The following is a 7,360-nucleotide window of genomic DNA, read 5'->3' on the forward strand; positions in this document are numbered from 1 at the left end:
CTGGGTGGCTCAGTTGGTTAAGCGACTGCCTTCGGCTCAGGTCATGATCCCAGGGTCCTGGGATCGAGTCCCGCATCGGGCTCCCTGCTCTGCGGGGAGCCTGCTTCTCCCTCTCCCACTCCCCCTGCTTGTGTTCCCTCTCTCACTGTGTCTCTCTCTGTCAAATAAATAAATAAAATCTTTAAAAAAAAAAAAAAAAGAAAGAAGAGGGGTTTTAGGAAGGGAGGAGGTGCTGTGGTCCTTGGTAGAGATTTTCGTGTAAAGGTGGGAGATTCTGTAGCAGACAGATAAGGTATATTCGAAGAACCTGGAGGGGGGGGTGTGTGTCACATTTCCACGGTGTGTACCTGCAGGACCCGTCACAGTGGCAGGAATATCCAGAAGTGTCAGACCAAGAACACACCCTCCACAGTATACAGACGAGAGGCCAGCAACCGGATAAGATGAATGAAGCTTATAAGAAAGTTCTCACCTTCTGGGGAAACCTGGAGCGCTGGAAGCGGCCTCATCTGAGGAGAGGGGTTGGATGGCCCAGGGGGTGACCGAAAGGTCGGGAGACAATTTAAGGGAGCTTGGGGGAAGGAGAAGGTGGGAAGAAAACGCCAACGCGGCCCCTTTCCAGCCACAGCTCCCACTGCGACCATCACGTACTGGAAACTAACAGGGGAAGCGACCATTTGGGGCGAGCTCCACAGCCCCGGCCGGCGCCTGCTCAGGCAGCTGCCGCGGAGCCGGACGTGGGACGGCGCGGTGGCGCGCGCCTGGGACGCGCGGGGGCGTCAGCAGGCCGGAAACGCCCCGCCCACGACGCAGGGAGGGGCGGGGCCACGGGCCTCTTCCGGCCGCGCGGCCTCCCGCCGGGGCTGCGGGGGCGAGGTTTTGCGCTGGTTGTCACGCTCCTCGCAGGGCGTTTCCCAAGGCGACGTGCGGAACCTGGAGCCCTAGGGCCGAGTTCTGTCACAGATGGTCGCCAAATGGCAGCGTTTTTCCGGCATTTGTTTGGGATTCCATTTGAAATTCTGTAATGGATCGTCGCCAAATGGCAACGGTTTCCTGGGATTTGTTTTCCCGTAGATTCGTTTGCCCAGATTTGGTATCATATAATACTGAGATTTCCTGTCCAGCACTGTGGATACTTCTCCGTTAATCCGAGTCTTCCCTCGTTGTTCAGCTGAAGTCTTAGAATCTTCTTGGTGGTTTGCACATTTCTTATTAGGTTTTTTCCTGGCAGTTTTTATTGCTGTTTTGGTTTGTTTGTTCTTCCTAATGGACTTTTATTGTACCCTAGGATAATTTGGGTTTTGGTATGTGGATCTGTGTGGTCACTTCGCTGAACCTTTGTTTTCTAATAATTCTCTTGGATTTTGTAGGTAAGAATTCATCTGTAAATAACAATTTTGGCTTTTCCCAAGAATCCCACACAACACTGTTTACTAGCCTCAGGGCTTGCCTCCTTCTTTCCAGAAGTTACTTGGATTGCATCTTACCTTTCCCTTCATGATGTTTTCTGAAGGTTTCTGGCAGTTACCTTTTTAAAAAATTAACTGTACTTTTTTCTTTTTCTAGTTTACCAATTTGTTTTATTGTTTCTTAAAATCAGAAATGGGTATTTATTACCAAATACTTTCAGTATTAGTCTCACAGATGATCATATAGCTTTTCTCCATTACCCTGCTGTAATAAGACTACAATAATAGATTTTCTAATGTTGAGCCGTCCTTTCAGTCCTGGTATGTATTCTTCCAATATGTTGCTGGATGAAAATTGCTGTGTATTTCATATAGGATTTTTGTGTCTAAGTGAATAAGGAAAGGGTTAAGGTATAGACTGGGAGAGATAGGGAGCCCCTGGGTGGGCTCTGAGACTATTCCTGGCAGGCCGAGGGTTAAGACAGAGTGAACAAAAAAGATAAGGAAAGAGACCACCTGGCCTCGGATGGTCGGGAGTATTTTTCTTTGGCGGCTACAGTGTGTTATAGAAAATGACCAAACCTCAAAGAATTAAGTCATCAAGGGTGTTATCAATAGTCCTTACTCAAACCAAGACAGCACAAGAATCTCAAGGCTACAAGCTTCCCAGTCAGTTCTCAATAAAAGATTGCCACTAAAAGCCCTCAGTGGCAACCCATTTGGGACCCCTTCACTCTAGAGAGCTGCTTCTCTCTTTTCTGTTCTCACCTTCACTTAATAAACTTTCACTTCACTTCACCCTTTTGTGTCCGAAAGATTCATTCTTCGATTCCATGAGACCCTGTGATCCTGTAACCTAAGTTCGTAAGTGAAATTGACTTACGGTTTTCTTTAGTTGTCCTTGTCCAGTTTTGATATTAGTGTATGGTAGGTCTCAAAATGACTCAGATTAATTTCTTTTTATGACCTGGAATAGACCTAGTGTATGAATGATCTATTCCTTAGGTTTGAAAAACTCATCTTCAGAGCTATCTGAGTGTGGTGCCTTTTTGAGAGATAAATATATGTTTTTCCTAGAAAAGTATCAATTTCATTTACATTTTCAAATTTTTTGGTATTAAATTGTCTCTGTCATAAGCACGCTGTGAAGGCACACACAGGAGTGTGTCTTTCCACAGTGTCGGCTTGATTCCGTCATAAACCAAGGTTAACATAATTATAAAGCAGGTTCAGGATTCCAAATTCAATGACATTTCACCGGTGGTTAACTTGGCTTCTTCCATGGCATGCAAAGCAGAACACAGGTCACCCAGCAAACAAGATAACACAGGGGCTAGGAAGTTAAAAATCCAAATGCAAAGTCTGTCTGGGTGCGCAGTTGAGATGAGGCCTCAGTCAGGCTTAAGTCAGTCAGCTCTTGGCACTTGCATCTTACTATGTTCAAGCAGTGAAGGGTCTCAGCTCTGTTCGGAGACCAGTGGGGCAGAGCCTTCAGCGGCGGAGGCCTTTTCTAAGTGATCAGACATGGAGGGGTCAGTGTCTGGAGAATCTGACAGTTTGCTGCAAAAATCCTCCCCTTTTTAAAGGGATTGAATCGGTGTTGGGCCCCTGCAGACCTGCTCTGCCTCTGCTTGGGATCAGCTCTGGGGCGTCGTCAGCTGGTGCTGGTCTCTGCGATAATGTCTCGTGGCTGCAGTGCCCTTAAATGCTGGCGTCCTTGCTTGACGCAGGCCCCTGCTGGACGTGAGAGACTCCATCTTGCTCTCCACACTCTGATATTAACTTTTTTTTTTAATCTCATATTGTTCTTGTTCATATATATTCTTTTGGAGTCCTTTTTCTTGATCAGATTTATTGAACCACTTTCTGATTTTTTATTAATTTTGATTGATTTTGTTATTGATAACCTTTATCAATAACAATTGATATATAACGAAAGATAACTCTTTCGTTAATGTATGCCTTCATTAATTTCTTCCTTATTTTTTTTTTAAAGATTTTATTTATTTATTTGACAGAGAGAGAGAGCACGGAGCAGCAGAGGGAGTAGCAGAGGGAGAGGGAGAAGCAGACTCCCCGCTGAGCAGGGAGCCCGATGCAGGGCTCCATCCCAGGGCCCTGGGGTCATGACCTGAGCCGAAGGTAGACGTTTAACTGACTGAGCCACCCAGGCACCCCTCTCTTTTGTTGTATATATGTGTTGGTTTTTTTTTTTTAAAGATTTTATTTATTTATTTGACAGAGAGAGACACAGTGAGAGAGGGAACACAAGCAGGGGGAGTGGGAGAGGGAGAAGCAGGCTTCCGCGGAGCAGGGAGCCCGATGCGGGGCTCGATCTCAGGACTCTGGGATCATGACCTGAGCCGAAGGCAGACACTTAACGACTGAGCCACCCAGGCGCCCCGTGTAGATATGTGTTTAAAAAGCATAGGTATGTGCCCCCACATTGGAAATATTTCCTCCTTTAATAGTAAAATTTAAGCCTGTCATATGTATGTGCTTGGATTTAATTCTAACTTATTTTTTCTATATATTGTGCTTCCTGTTGTTTTCTTCTCTTTTCTGTCTTTGGTTTGATGAAGTTTCTTTTTCCAGATTTTTTTTTCTTTAGTAGTTTGGAAGTTACAGGTTAAATTTTTATCTAGTGGTTATTGTTATTATATTTTAGCTCATTTAAATTTCTATTTTTATATAAGCATATGGAGTTTATCAGCATTTTTATGAGGCAGTCTTATATAGTGGTTAAGAGTAGAGACTGAAGCCATACTGCCTGGATTCAAATTCTGGCTTTTCCACTTATTAGCTGTGTGACCTAGAGCTTATTAAATAACCTCTCTGTGCCTCAGTTGCCTCATCTGTAAAATGGGGATAAAACAGCATATAACTGATAAGATTATTGTGAGGATTAGTGTGTTAATGTATAATTAATATGTAAAATTCTTTTTTTTCCTATAGGACACTGCCTAGCATGCAGCACATAGGTCTCTCTAATCACTAGTTTTTCATCTATGAAATGGGCATAATATCTGCCTACCAGATTTGTTATAAAGATATACATTATCGTATATACACTATTCAGTTTACTATAATGCGCACCTTCTACGCACTTGAATTAGCATGGTTTTTGGCTTCAAGGAGTTCATGATTTGGTAAGGACCCAGACACAGAAACACAATTGCAGTATGACATAACCTTAATACTGTTCCCATGTCTTCTCTTGTCCCCTTCTTATCTATGTTCCACACAGAGCAGTTTCCGAACACATTAATCAGATCACGTATTCCCCTGCCAAAATGATTTCCACTTCCGTTACACTTTACATGCACCACAGTCTCCTGACTATGACTTTAACACTACACTCTGGGCTCTGCCCACCCCCTTCTAGTCTCATTAAGTGCCACTCTCCCCTCTTCTGGTGACTCTTACCACACAGGCTTCCTCTTGGTTCCTTAAACCAACTCTTTCACTCCTTGGTGCCCTCTGCCCAGAATTTTCATCCCACCTGCGCTGACTCATCATGGCTGACTCATCTTTCGGGTCTCAGCTTGACTCAGTCAGGTGCTTAGTTACAGACAGCAGAATCCACTCTGGCTGAGAAAGGGCCTTGATCAATACAGCGTAGCCCACAGAGTGTCCAGGAAGACCAGCAGCCAGATGTAGGTGTGGCACAGCCAGGTAACACACTAGCAGCTCTAGCGAAAATCCACTGCTGCACTTGACACCAACACAACTTTTACAAACACAGGCTCCGAAACTCAGGGCTTTCCCTCTGGGACGCTCGCCACACTCACCACCGGGTGGGGCAGAGTTTGGCACGTTTCCTTCTTCATCCTGCAAATCTTTCTTGCAACAAAAAAGTTGAATCTTTCTGACTTCATCTTTCAAGTTGAAGTTCTGTGTGACCATGCCTAGTCACCTCTGCCTGGGCTGCAGAGGGGGTCCAGGGGGCAAGCCTTCTCACAGGCAACTCCTCGGGTATCAAATGGGTGTTCAAAAGTGCTGGACATTCAGAGAACCTGTTACATGAACACTGAATATCATGTCACCTCAGCAGAAGGCCTTCCCTGACAGCCCTATGTATACACATACTCTCCCCAGCCCAGCCCCATAGTCCTGTGCTCCGTCATCCTCTTCAAGGCATTTGCCACAACTTCTATTGTTGTCTCTTGGTTCAAATGCCTTATAAATCCTGGCGCCTGAGTCCAGTCTCCATGTGGAGTTTCATTAAGTGTCCCTCAGGCAGCCAAAAATGATTTTAAAATGTACTTCAGTCTTTAACGTGGGTCTCTTGGAAGAAAAAATTATTAAAGGGGCTCCTGTCACAATTCCCAACCGTTCTCATAGGTTTGCATTCCCTTTTCTCTTTGTTCATTCCCCCCAACCATGCATTGGTTTAGCATTTCTTCATAAATTTTGCCCCTAGGGCTCTCTCCTCCAATGTTTTCTGCCTGTTCTCTTATCTTGCATCACAGACATTCAGAACTGGTTTGGGAGATCCATCTTTCTCAGGGCACGGGGGGAAGAAGTTGAGAGACCGAGGAGGCTGAGAACATTGACACAGTGAGCACTTTGGCTCACCACATGTGTCTGACCTCCGGATTGTAAATTTTACGAAGACAGGGACAATATCTGTTCTATTTGTGCCTAACGCAAAAATCTGACAAACACAAAGCCAATTAACATTTGTTTTCTGGAAAAAAAGAAAAGGCCAACAACTGAAGTATAGAGAAGGAAATATACAGCACAGAGCAGGAGCTCCTGGCCTAGCGAAGGGTCGGGTCGGCAGGGGGTGGAGGGGAGGAGCAGTGAGTAAGGAGTTTGCGAAGTCATCCTGGAGAAGATGAGGCCAGAGCAGAATCTTAAACAGAGAGAATTCACCGTGCAAAGAAAGAGGTAAGGATAGAGAAGAGTGTTCCAGTTAGAGTGCAGCATCAGCACAGAGAAATGCCAATCAGCTTGTGGTTCGGTTGCTAAAGGTGAAGTAGGGGGACCGGCAGGAGGTGGGCAGAGGGGCTGAGGCGGGCATGGCAGGCCCTGTGTGCCATGCCAAGGAGGCCGGGCTTTGTCCTATTGGTGATACAGCGATAGTGGGTGGAGTGAGGAGTCGTTCTCAGATTCTCATGTTAGATTACTGGGTAGCAGTGTGAGGTTAGATGTGACAGTGGCGAAAGAAAAAAAAATAAAACAAGTTGTGTAGCAAAAAATGCTGGCCTTCAAACAGGGCAGTTGTTGGGAAGTAGTGGGCAGTAGGGATAGGTAGTAGGGATAGTTTAAAGAAACTTGGAGGTCCAGTTGGCAGTACTGGGTGAGTGACTGGATGGGGAAGGGGAGGGAGGAATCTAGGATAGTGTCCAGACATCTGGCTTGGGGGATGAGGTCATTAGTTGGGGTAGAATAAATGGGAGGAGTCCTGGGTTGGCAGTGGTAGGGAGAGTGGGTGCCTGGCTGGCTTAGTTGTAGAGCATGTGACTCTTGATCTTGGGTTGTGTTTTTTGTTTTTTTAAGATTTTATTTATTTGTCAGAGAGAGAGAGCGAGAGCACAAGCAGGGTGAGGGGCAGAGGGAGAAGCAGGCTCCCTGCGGAGCAAGGAACCTGATGCAGGACTCGATCCCAGGACCCTGGGATCATGACCTGAGCCAAACGTAGATGCTTAACCGACTGAGCCACCCAGACACCCCTATCTTGGGGTTGTGAGTTCGAGCCCCACACTGGACACAGAGATTATTTAAAAAATAAAATCTTTAAATATTTCTGATATAGAATAAAAACAACTGCCCAGATCCTAAAAGGGAAAAAATAGTTTACATGGATCCACTTCTTTATAACAAAAATCACAACTCTTACTTTTGAGAAAGGAGTCCTTTTTCCTCTGGAATACCTTGTTCCATGCTCACTGTTTCAATGATGAAGGGACTCTGAGCTCGTAAGCAAACCATGCCATGACTTAAGC

This window comes from Leptonychotes weddellii, unplaced genomic scaffold, assembly GCF_054177405.1.
Source record: "Leptonychotes weddellii isolate Sample4059 unplaced genomic scaffold, ASM5417740v2 HiC_scaffold_2428, whole genome shotgun sequence".
Classification (NCBI taxonomy): Eukaryota; Metazoa; Chordata; class Mammalia; order Carnivora; family Phocidae; genus Leptonychotes; species Leptonychotes weddellii.